The sequence below is a fragment of the Silurus meridionalis genome, chromosome 27, assembly GCF_014805685.1.
Source record: "Silurus meridionalis isolate SWU-2019-XX chromosome 27, ASM1480568v1, whole genome shotgun sequence".
Classification (NCBI taxonomy): Eukaryota; Metazoa; Chordata; class Actinopteri; order Siluriformes; family Siluridae; genus Silurus; species Silurus meridionalis.
The window spans coordinates 13,547,574-13,560,250 of NC_060910.1; the positions used below are offsets into that span (position 1 = coordinate 13,547,574).

The 12,677-nt window shown below is 37.6% G+C and overlaps 1 protein-coding gene across 4 annotated transcripts in view; it reads right to left on the reverse strand.

Annotated features, from left to right (window-relative positions):
- The window catches only part of npdc1b (neural proliferation, differentiation and control, 1b), a 30,214-nt gene that overhangs the window by 14,759 nt on the left and 2,778 nt on the right, over positions 1-12,677 (reverse strand). The window lies entirely within an intron of this gene.

The following is a 12,677-nucleotide window of genomic DNA, read 5'->3' on the forward strand; positions in this document are numbered from 1 at the left end:
CGCAGAATCCAAACCAGGATTAAGCAGTTGAAGAAGAATTAAAGAAGGTGCAAAGCCAATATAAATTATTTTTCTATTTATTTAAGTTACACTGTTGTATTTAATGAATATACAGTGAGGAAAATAATAAATAGAAAATAATAATAGTATTTGAACACCCTGGTATTTTGCAAGTTCTCCCACTTAGAAATTATGGAGGGGTCTGAAATTGTCATCGTAGGTGCATGTCCACTGTGAGAGACATAATCTAAAAAAACAAATCTTTAAACTATTTAGTTTAAAGATTTTTAAACTATTTATTTGTATGATACAGCTGCAAATGACCCTCAAAGACCTGTTAGTCTGCCTTTAAAATGTCCACCTCCACTACATTTATTATCCTAAATTAGATGCACCTGTTTGAGGTTGTTAGCTGCATAAAGACACCTGTCCAACCCATACAATCAGTAAGAATCCTACTACTAACATGGCCAAGACCAAAGAGCTGTCCAAAGACACTAGAGACAAAATTGTACACCTCCACAAGGCTGGAAAGGGCTACGGGGAAATTGCCAAGCAGCTTGGTGAAAAAAGGTCCACTGTTGGAGCAATCATTAGAAAATGGAAGAAGCTAAACATGACTGTCAATCTCCCTCGGACTGGGGCTCCATGCAAGATCTCACCTCGTGGGGTCTCAATGATCCTAAGGAAGGTGAGAAATCAGCCCAGAACTACACAGGAGGAGCTGGTCAATGACCTGAAAAGAGCTGGGACCACCGCTTCCAAGGTTACTGTTGGTAATACACTAAGACGTCATGGTTTGAAATCATGCATGGCACGGAAGGTTCCCCTGCTTAAACCAGCACATGTCCAGGCACGTCTTAAGTTTGCCAATGACCATTTGAACTTTTGGGTCATAATTCCACTAAACGTGTTTGGAGGAAGAAGAATGATGAGTACAATCCCAAGAACACCATCCCTACTGTGAAGCATGGGGGTGGTAGCATCATGCTTTGCGGGTGTTTTTCTGCACATGGGACAGGGCGACTGCACTGTATTAGGGAGAGGATGACCGGGGCCATGTATTGCTAGATTTTGTGGAACAACCTCCTTCCCTCAGTTAGAGCATTGAAGATGGGTCGAGGCTGGGTCTTCCAACAAGACAATGACCCGAAGCACACAGCCAGGATAACCAAGGAGTGGCTCTGTAAGAAGCATATCAAGGTTCTGGCGTGGCCTAGCCAGTCTCCAGACCTAAACCCAATAGAGAATCTTTGGAGGGAGCTCAAACTCCGTGTTTCTCAGCGACAGGCCAGAAACCTGACTGATCTAGAGAAGATCTGTGTGGAGGAGGCCAAAATCCTCCTGCAGTGTGTGCAAACATGGTGAAAAACTACAGGAAACGTTTGACCTCTGTATTTGCAAACAAAGGCTACTGTACCAAATATTAACATTGACTTTCTCAGGTGTTCAAATACTTATTTGCAGCTGTATCATACAAATAAATAGTTAAAAAATCATACATTGTGATTTCTGGATTTTTTTTTTTAGATTATGTCTCTCACAGTGGACATGCACCTACGATGCCAATTTCAGACCCCTCCATGATTTCTAAGTGGGAGAACTTGCAAAATAGCAGGGTGTTCAAATACTTATTTTCCTCACTGTATATTAAAATCAATAATAAGTGCAACAACAAAGATAACATTAATTAAATATTAAGCCAGTAAACAGTAGTAACATTTTCCACCAAGCAACATCTTTCTGAAGGACACTGAAGGCGCACTGAGTAATCTTGCCATCAAAGCAGCGATCTGTGACAGCGGTCACGGCGATGTCACCTCGCCACCGTGTACTGTGTGTGAACAGGTGGGAGTGCAGATAACACAGCAGGCCAGTGCGAATAAACACCCTCTGATGAAATATCATGTCTCAGAAACAGAAACACAGGACTAGAGTCTGCACGCTGGGAAAGTGGGAGGGAGAGATCTGCCAGCAACCAGCTGGCGTGTGATCTCCGAGCCACGAGCGGAGTGTTTTTCTTACACTTCATCCCTGAGCAAAACATCTTACCAAGATGCTGCACGGTGTGTGGAGGAGTGTGTGAAAGTTGAACATGCAGTAAAAGCTGCTGCTCGCATGCAGAGCGAGGCGCATAATTAGCATTAGCCGAGCTATCGATATTAACCCTTGACTTGCACCTGTGAATGGCTTTCACCTCCATCGCCTTGGCTGCAGTTGCCATAACGACTACCATGGCAACTGAGAGAGCGTGACATCATCAGGTGTGAGTCACCAGGGTACTGAGGGTGCAGATGTTTTTGGGACAGACTGGTATTAAACAGAGAAGAAAAGACCAAATTTCTGAGCCTCTGTCTAAACAAAACACACAGCATATGGCTGTATTTTGTTTATTTTAGTAGTTTTTTACCCAACACAATCAGTCCTGATTATAATGGCGTGAATAATGTCATTACTTTTGCTTATAATAAAATATTAATGCAATATATACATTATTGTAAAGGCCTATTCAGGGCCAGGCAGTTTATTTTTGTGGCACCTGCACACAATACATTACAATAATATAAAAAAATATTAGAGCCATTTACAGAACAACAAACACCCAATTTCCAATGAAACTGCATGCAACATTAAAATGAATTATTTGTATAAAAAATAAAAATAAATTAAATGTACTTAAATGTAGTATTAATGTATGTACTCGGTAAGTAATAAAACAAAAAAGACAAACACAAAAAAAAAAATAATCCATGGCAGCTAGCCCAAACACAAAAGATAAATATTTTCTTATAATTATTATGAATTTCTGTATTTATTTTCTATACCACATCCTGATGTGTTTTGCTGCTCTTATACATGCGATTTGCTAACAATAACTGTGAATGCATTAGTGAATGGCACATTTAATTAACACTTAGTTATTTCTGTTAACATTTACAGCAGGTGAAAACATTCATTCCCTCACTGTTCCCTCTAATGAGGTCAAAGATCTCAATAAAATGTAGTGGTTTTGTAGCTTATTTGTAGCTGTATTCTGAATTCAAGTTTGTGTACAGTTAGAGCTGATGTTACAGAAACAAAATAATGCATGAATCTATGAATCAAACATAACAGAGAATTTAACAATGCTAGGTTTGAAGAAAAAAAAAAAACAATTGCCATCATGCAAACAGAATTCTGAGGTCCTCACTAACACCTAAAAAAAAAAAGGATCTAATACTGCTCAGGTCAACCCAATCTGTGTAGCCATTTTGGTTTGATCAGACATCATTGCACATGAAAGTGTGTACAGTGGTTCCTCGGGTTACGTATTTAATTCGCTCCGGAACACCATTCGCACCATGAATTTCCATTCGCACCGCGTTCCGAACGACCCCAAATATGCATATAAAAATCTAAATACAACCAATATGAACTAATATTATTTAGTATTTAGCGTTTAATAATGGGTCCTTAACATCTAAAAGAGAAGAACAGTATCTTAACTTGGTACTTTACCTCTGAGAAGAGCGAATGCTGGCGTGATGGAGATGACATTTTTAGGAGGAGGAGGAGAATTATTGTTTGGAAGGAGAATCTCCACTACGATATAATAGTGTATACGATACTGTTCAGTAATGACTACTGTACTGTAGTATTAACAAAACAAAGACACAGCGATAAACACCGCTAAGACGGTGCTATCACAATTAATTTAAAACCCTGACTAAACTTTCTGTGGCGGGAAATCGTGTGGGTTGCGTGACGGAAGAACCAACGTCCCCTCAAAACTTCGGCCATGAGTTTCGAATGATTCGTATCCTTAATTTTTATTCGAAACCGATACAAATTTTTTGGCCAAATGACTTTTCGTATTCTGAATTATACGTATTTGAGGACGTTCATATACCGAGGTTCTGCTGTACTCATGATCAGCTCCTCAGCTTCCAGGCACATGATGTGATCTGACTACTGAAACGTAAAACCATATTCCCTATCAAATATGCATTTCCAGGCATAACATGCATTCTTCATCATCCTTACAAAAACAACATATGAGTTCCCTGTGTAGTATTGTAGCTGCTGGAGATAATTTTGACTCGTTTTAATACTTTATTTTCTTTAATACCAACTAAAAAGAAACTTTAAAGTTTCACAAGCTAAATACCAATATTTATACTCACACTAGCCGGCTGAACTCGGTCTTGTTTTTCAAATCTTCCTTGTATATTTACAATGGGGGGAAAAAAGATATTTTCCACAATATCCAAGTGTCAATTATTTACCTCAGGTACTCTGGCATCATCAATTCCTTTGAGCTTGTGAGCGAAGGATACTTGACTTCATCATTGCTAAGTGAAGCCGAAGTACATGCACAGAACTGTTGACAGAGACTTAGCAACGCAGGAGTTCAAGCTAATCAAGGAATATAAATTCCTGGTCAGAATTCTGTCACAATCGGGAGTGATTAGAGGTAGACATAAACACGAAAATTTCATATTTCAACATTCCTATATATATTTTTTGCATCCTTTTACTGACGTTAGCTAATTTGTAGTTAGAATAAGTATTTTTGTTTTACATACAAAGACTGCAGGTGTAGGCATGGTTATACAGCCAACGGGAGCCATAGCTGCTTTAATGCTGATTCAGCAACTCTTTTACATAACCTGTAATGCAAAAACAAGGGCTCTAACGTAACTTTCCAATTGACAGAGCAGGTCAAACGATTGAAGGTGACAGTCTCAAAGCCAAACACTCAGTTATACACATGCAGCCACCCACACACATATTAAATCCAGAAAAGGCCAGTTGAGCCAGAGACTGCCTGGCCGAGGTTCAGCTAAAACTCAAGGTGACCTAGCCTTGATAGTCACAGCATGCACATTATCCGAGTCAGAGCCATGGGCCATTTGTAGGATGCACGATTTCTTAAGCAGGCTCATAGTCAGTGATGCTAGAATGAAAATGCTAATCTTACATCAAAGACAAGGTATTTTGTGTAAAATAATGCTGGAAAATCATGGCAGGGTCGCTATGTATACAAGTCCAAATTGTCATTATATAATAATTCAAGATTTTTATATGTCATTAACATAGTTATATGTAGAATACATATAACATACATACTTGCAGTGAAATTAACATTTTTATTACTTTTTTTCAAGATGTAAGTACATACTGTCACATAATTTAACCCCCACATTGGTACACAGACTTGGCTGTTTGACTGCCAGTTACCAGCTGGCCAAGACATTCTACCAATTTGACCACTTCAAATTATGCTTTGTTCTGACCAAAACTGTAATGATTTTATATTTACATTTACATTTGCGGCATTTAGCAGACGCCCTTGTCCACAGCAACGTACAACAGCGCTTTGAGTCTCTATCAATGAATAAATCTACACTGGCACGCTAGATTACAAACTTAAGATAAATCAGCCTACAACTCTTTAAAAAGCAAACCTGGAATTACCACCTGGAAACCTGTTATATATTGACATTTGTAGATTATTCACAAATGCTTTTATTCATATACTCGCCTACCTACCATCAAAGCCATGTGTGCTTTTTAAACATCCAATTCCAAATGTATTCCTCTTATGGCTGTTATAATACAGCTTCCACTCTTCTGGGATGGTTTTTCACTACATTTTTGAGTTAGCTGAGGATTTGTCCATTCAGCCAACAAAGAATTAGTGAAGTTTCCACAGAATATAGCATATTATCCTGTGCCTAATGTTGTACCACTATCTTGTAATCACGAAAAAATTTACTAACCTGGCTTTACAGGAGCAGAGGGAGATTTCTGTTTTCATGAGTCAGTTTTTCTTTACTTTGACCACCTACTTACTCTATTCGATTCACAGGGGGGCCTGCACTTATTTCCTCAAGCGACAAGTCCCCTAATAAAACCTTTGGTGATCGTAAAGGAAAGGAATGCTTTCTTCTACAGCTACCTCAATTCAAGCCTTGTTTGGAACATCACAGCATAACCAAAGAGAATGAATATATAAAGCATGAATAAGAGAAAACCAATACTGTCTATTTGTATCAGCTGTTTATTACTATTGAGTCACTTTCTACAGATGTAAAATATTTCAAAATAGGGCTACATAATAGAAGCAAATGTTTTTTTCTCTGTTCAATCTATTTGGTTTATGCGAACAAATATTTTTGTCAGGGTATATTGACTAAACTAAATAAATTAAGAGAAAAACAGGAAAATAGAAAAACTGAAATAGGAGGAAAAGGAGAAGGTGTTTTTTAAACTGATTTATAGGATGCTAAAAATATCAGTCTGTTTTTTTATGAAAAATAATCTGGTGCTCTGATGGTACAGTCAAGATCTTAATTAGGCTAATAGAAACTATGACTAAAAATAAACTAATGTGTCTCACGTCATAGCTCTATGTAAAACGGAGCTTTTCAACTAATGAGAAAGTAGCAATGAATCACAATGTGGGTCGAGGTCTAAATGCTCATGCCCCTAGTGCAAAATACCCATCACCTACCCAATTAACTTTAGTCAATACTAATAAAGCCAGTAGTTAACAGTAAAGTAAGTCTTTGTATTAAAATGGCTATAAATTCTATGTAAATGAGCGTACGTGTTCATCTACTAAATCCCTCCCAGAGAACAAAAAAAGAACATCTTAAAATTCAGGAGCCTAAAATAGCCGACCCAGAGCAGGAACTGTCACCAGGAATACCGATCAATGTGAGAAATAGAGAGGCTAACTATTTCAGCCTCGTCATCTGCTCATATTTGTGTCTGCTTCCTGATCTGCTTCGTATTTTGCAATGCACGAGCTCATTTATCTTGTTACTTAAAATGGGAGCAAATAGGCTGTCAGGGTTCCAATTTAGTCAGGAGCAGACATTGTCAAGAGCTTCCTTATTAAAAAAAACAGATCTTAAATAGGATTCAGGGATTCTAAGTTTGAATATGGCTAATCATTTACCCTCTTGATTTCTAGTTATGATGTTTACTGTCTGAAATGGTGCAGCAGCCTAGTAGTACTGTAGTATGTAATGTATATGCACCTGAATCACATCACACTGTGACATATTCAAATCCTACATATGAGACGAGAAGTGAGATGAGAAGAAAAAATTTAAAGAAAAATTCACATATGAGTGCTCCAGGCCTGCAGGTGGTGCTATAAAAATTTCATGACAGTACAACTACATTTGAAAACAATTAAAGTTATATCTCTTGGAAATGATCCTGCTCAGCCACGTCCTGTAACAACGAATCATACGCATAATGCATGTGCACCATACAATGATATGTGACCAATCCATGATAAAATATTGTTTGTGGAAACCAGCCTTTGCATGAAGCATTCTGAGGACTTAAAATAGAAGATGAATCATGAGAACCAATACATAATTGCTAGCAACAACCTTCAATCTCTTATTCTATGGCACTACTATAGGCAGTCGTCGACTTACGACCATTCGACTTTACGACCACAATCGCTAGCGTACGACAGTAAGAAACAAAATGGTGTAGAAATGATACAAATGGCATAAAATGAACAAAGAAAATGATGATTATATATACAGTATAACAATAATGAAAGAAAATTATAATAAAATACTATTTAAAGATTTTTATAACATCATTTCACAGTACTGTACATATAGCCTACTCTACTTACGACCAAATCGTTTTACGACCGGTCTGTCGGAACCAATCGTGGTCGTAAGTCAACGACTAACTGTACTTCCTAATCTCTCTGCATCAACACATACGCAATAACAAACAATGAAGCAGCATAATATGACTCCAAATATGAGTAAATGTTTTGATGAGCATCATTTACCAGCCCTATGACATTCCAATATAATTCATAGTTACTACCTGTTAATATACATATCCATTCGTGTTCATTAATGCATTTTAAATATAATGCATTGTAAAATACAGTGCAAAATTCTTGGCATGTGCGCTAAAAATACTGGAATAAAACGACACGGATCACTGCTTATTAAACCCAAGAAATGACATTTACATAGTACAAGTTATATGTCAGACTTTCTCTTTCATCACAGTCAACTTGGCAAGCGATAAACTGAAGCCTTAAGAGTTTTCTGCTAAATCATTCTGAAAGCGCTACTCTCCTGAACGTTTCTTTTCCTGATACTTTCCTTTTAAATCACAGGAAAGTCATAGCATTTTAACTTCTGGAGAGAAAAAAAATCGCATTTCAAGTTGGATTTAATATAAAATTCGTAGTAAAAATGAGCCCATCGCGGCCACATTTCATAGCATTACAATTAAAACTAATCTGAGTATAAGTGCCATCAACATCAGTCTTTGTCTCATTGGCTTAGTTTAAAGTCATTTGCTGATTGAAACGCAATCCTCATTGTTATAGTCATAGTTCATTTTAACACCAGGGCTGAGCTGCCTATCAATGACAAGACATTATATAAAAGAAAAATCCGCATCAGTCTAGTAAAGTGACTAATTTCTTGTCGGCAGAAAAACAAGAAATTATCTGCAACAACGGCAGGTTTATACACGCTGCATGCACATATGCTAAGAACTGCTATAAGAAAAAAAAACTTTTTTTTTAAAGATTTTTCTCCATTGCTGCAATTTATGATGGTGAGATTTTCATTGGGAGTGATGACGATGGACAGGATTAAAAATGAGGGACAGCGCATGTAGGATGTTTTGGAGACAAGGTGAGGGAGGTGAGATTGAGATTGGTTTGGACATGTTCAGAGGAGGGACATGGGGTATATCAGTAGGAGAATGCTGATGATGGGGTCATCAGGAAGGAGGAAAAGAGGAAGACCAAGGAGGAGGTTTATGGATGTGGTGAGGGAAGACATGCGGGTTGTTGGTTTTAAAGAGGCAGATGTAGAGAACAGGGGTATGGAGATGGAGTATCCGCTGTGGCGACCCCTAATGGGAGCAGCCGAAAGAAGAAGAAGCTGCAATTTATGATGCCACACAAAAGAAAAAAAGAGAAAATAAGAACAAAAACCCCAACAGCAGAAGCATTTTGCTTGAACTTCAAAGTAATGACAGAAAGATAATCGTAGCCGGCATCATAATGACTTGTATAATGTGCAAAAAAAAAAAAAGCAGGCCAAGCAGAAAAAGAGATGAAAGAGAGCAGGACAGAGAGAGAGAGAGAGAGAGAGAGAGAGAGAGAGAGAGAGAGAGAGAGAGAGAACTTGAGTGTGTTCGAGATGATTCATTTGCATCAAGCATCACATGATTGGCAGCTGTAACCTTTCCGCAGAAATGCTGCATCCCTTTCAGTGTCACACTTTTGTCTCATTTCAATAGAGAACTAACGGCCTTGTGACTAAAGCGAAAAAAATCAAAGCGCATTAACATTTTCTCTCTGAGCAAAAAAGCATGTTTTTTCTACATGATAAAGGTGAAAGGATTCATGTATAGTGTGTAATAAATCAGGAACCACAATAAGTGCTCACTTAAATTTTTTACTTATATTAAACATGCTTTTTTATTTCTTTTTTATCGGTTTCTAGTCACATTTACTGTTCCAGGAATCAAGTTATCACTTAGCTGAAGAAGCGATAAACAATTATTCCCTCATCAGTGTCCCTTTTTGTTTTTCTTCTCCGATTATGGAGACAAAAAAGAAATGCAGCTTGTCACATAAAGAGCAAAGACTTTCCTGTGGTGAAAAACTTCTGGTACAAGGTGCTGACACCCAAAGCCCCCATTCAGAACTGTTAAATAAACGTCTCCCTTGAACCCTTCTGAATATGTGCAGCATCATACAAGTCCCTATAAATGATCTGTTACCATAGAAACAGCCAATATATGCATTAGATATAGAAGATGAAGCTGCAGCTCTGCCAAGTACCTCTAAGTGTGCAGTGCTTTTCATGCTGTTACAAAAAGAGGAGAATAGAACAAAAAAATGTTGAAAGAAGACTCAGATAATCAAATGCATGTAGCTTATTGTGACACTTAAGAGTAATGCTGTGGCTTGGCACAGACAAAATGCCACCACGTCTTTCAGAGAAGCTTACGTGACATCACGGCATGGGGATTATCACACTGAGCAGCCGAGGACACATTAGGTCTCGATTCTAAACGCTGCCTGAACGAGGCCCTTCCTTATATACGTGCCTTCATCGCTTATTCTTCAGTCTTGTAGTTTGATATTTAATCTGTGGCTCACTGAATCTAGCATTTCGATTTTATTGGCAACTTACAGTAATGTAGCATTTGTGCTGAATAGTTCAGTCTTTTTCTACTATGACAATTTATTTATATCATGATACTATTCCTACTATATAGAAGTACAAGAAAAATAATAGAATAGAAAATTCATATCAGATTATTTTACTGTGGTAATTCTTTATCACAGTCAGTTAGAATTATTCCAAATATATCACAGAATACGATCGAACGGATTACAGATGGTCTCCGAGTTACAGTGGTTCGACTTAAGATTTTTTTCGATCTTGAGATTACGATAACTGAATGAGGTCATTTGTACGAGGTAAATCTGTATAAATATTTAAAGTTTTGCGTGGCAGGCAAAAGTAGCAGCGTATGCTCAGGCCTCCACCACACTGCCACATACATATATACTGTAGATTCTTTTTGCTAAATTATGTACTGTCATTTGTTAAATTATTAATAATTTACAGTATACTACGCCCTTAGTGATTACCTTTAAGACTCCTTTAGTCTTTAAGACGACTTATGATATTTTCAAGTTACGATGGTGTCATCGGACTTCCTGCAGTCTGAGGAAAAAGTCTATATCAGACTCCTTGTTTGTATTTACATCCCTCTACGTTTAATAGTAAGCATTGGAAACATGGCATGAGTGCATGAGTGTCAACACGTACTATTTTGTCGGGCAAAAAAAACATGCACTTAACATAAGTGTTCTACACTAGAACATTTGGAACAATGATCGTATTTATGTCAAGTGAAATGAGATGAGATGCAGTTAGTTAGGTTGGAATATTGAACATTCTGTGATTTCTGTGTAAAATAAGATGCAAATTTCCAGTATTAAGTAAGGCAGTATTTTCAGCTAGCTGCATCATAACTGGCCACGTAGAATAAAAATGTAAAAATGAAATATATAATAGTAATAATAATAATAGTAGTTACCAAACCAACATGGCCGAAGGAAGATGGAGCTAGTGTACATTTGCTTCTCTGTAGTTTACCTACATTTACATTTAAAGCATTTAGCTGCAGTCTCTCTCAATGACCACATCACCAACCTCACTGAGTCCGTTATTTCCATTGGTTAGCAACAATCATAACTTGTTGCATTGTAGCACTTGTAGTGAATATTTTTTTGTACTTTGACATTACAATTACATCCTACTACTGTTCCTTGTATATAGGTGTACACAAACAACATAGAGCAATGATGTTCATATGGAAGTTGCAATTATTTTATTTCACCTTGTATTGACTAAAGCTCAAATTCTACCGAATGCATCTTCAAAGTAAGATTACTCGTCAATGCTGAGTCACTCAGCTAAATAAGTACTGTGCCGCCTAGATCACCAAAAACCCTCCATCTTCTAATTTTCTCTTGGCCTCTGCTGATTGAAAGATCCAAAACACTCCTATTGTACTCTTTAGGTTTCATGTTCCCATGCGGAATCAATACCACAATCCTCCACCTTCCTCAATCCAACCAAACGGTCGATATCTTCTTGTGGCTGCATATAACGTTCTCTGACATGAAAGTGGTGTAAAGTGGTTATCCAAAACCAGGCTTAATCAGTGACTTCGCAGCTTTTCTACAGAGGAGGAACAGCCCACTCATCTATCAGCACAATGGTTCATCTCCCACTGTGGTTCGAGTTTGTAATACGCCATGGCAGCTGATCAAAGTGGATTTGTCTGTTTACCATTATTCCACGCATTTCACTTCTGCGGCGTCCAGATTACAGAGCTCCTGCTTTGATGGTGACCTGCTTTTCCTGCTGCTCTTGTGTCATCACAGTAGTCATGAACTGAATCCAGGACAGGGACAATGATTTCAGCACCTGAACTAATACAATGTACTTTTCTGTGTTAAATTAATGTTGAAATGACTCTACCAAGGTGCTGTGATTAAGGAAGACAGAAAGTTTAATAAAACAAACAGGACTTCCAATATCGTGTAAATGTGGACCCCAAAACTTCCATGAGGAGTCAGCAATGTCTACATCTTATTTCTACTCTAATGTGACAGAGGCCATGGAGAGAATATATTGTACACATTTCTGTACACTTTTCTGGCCACAAGATTCAGGATTTTAAGAGTTGCAGTTTGATAAGCAAGTTTTCAACAGGTAAAACACTGATAAGACAATCCTATCTGAGCACAACAGAGTCACAGATTTTACATCACATCTGTAAGCGAAATATGTACACGTAAGAAATCCTTCAGTGTTGAAATCCTTCAAACCGTCAGGGAATTGGTCATGCTTAGTAAAATAAAACACCAATTTATAAAGAGATCCCAGTGGGTTTCCCAGACTACCTTTTATATAGCAGAGCTGGTTTAATTCTCAGCTCTTTTTTTTGTCACACTGTAGCCAAAGTTTCAATTATAATCTTGAACTAGAAACTATACAATAATGTGTGTTCCTCATGTCAGATTGTATAGTGAAGACTCTCGAAAGGCAAAGATGTTTTCCATTATTCAGTGCAACCATGTAAGCAGGGTTGCA